This window comes from Chaetura pelagica, unplaced genomic scaffold (assembly GCF_000747805.2).
Source record: "Chaetura pelagica isolate M959 unplaced genomic scaffold, ChaPel_1.0 scaffold911, whole genome shotgun sequence".
Classification (NCBI taxonomy): Eukaryota; Metazoa; Chordata; class Aves; order Apodiformes; family Apodidae; genus Chaetura; species Chaetura pelagica.
This window is the reverse complement of record NW_009952354.1, coordinates 310,282-310,799: the sequence shown is the minus strand read 5'-3', so window position 1 is coordinate 310,799 and position 518 is coordinate 310,282. Positions and strand designations below refer to the sequence as shown.

The window sequence follows — 518 nt, the reverse complement described above, 5'->3', positions numbered from 1 at the left end:
CCCCGTCCCTGCCCCGGAGTCCTCCCGTTCCTCAGCCCTGGGGGTCCCACGCGTGTCCCCGCGGCCCCCCCCGCGGCCCTGGAGGGGGGGGGTTTGGGGGTTCCATGGGCCTGGGGTGTCAGTGCCTGCCCTTCCCGCCTGCCCCCCCGGCATCGGCACCGTCGCAGCCCCTCGGGTGCCCGTCCTGGTTCCCCCCCAGCAGCCCAGCCCAGGGCAGACACGTCGCTCTCTCCTCATCAGATCATTTTGGGCTGGAAAAGCCGTTTATGAGGCCACGGGGCCCAGCTGCTCACCCAGCAGGCTGGTGGTGCTGCCCGGGCTGCGAGCTGGGGGCCACAGAGACCCTGCAGCAGCTTCATCTCGCTCTTTTCACACCCGGGACGCTGCTCTCCAAGCTTGAAGCCCCAGGGCTGGGAGCTGAGCCTGCCCAACTTGTCACCCTGCAGGGCCCCTGGGCCTCCCTGGGCTGGGAACAGCCACAGCCCCGTGGCCACTTCCCTGGGAGGTTCCTTCACTCC

At 70.3% G+C, this 518-nt stretch overlaps 1 protein-coding gene across 1 annotated transcript in view; it reads right to left on the bottom strand.

Annotated features, from left to right (window-relative positions):
- The window catches only part of TMEM208 (transmembrane protein 208), an 8,435-nt gene that overhangs the window by 7,181 nt on the left and 736 nt on the right, over nt 1-518 (bottom strand). The gene's annotated exons all lie outside the window — the stretch shown is intronic.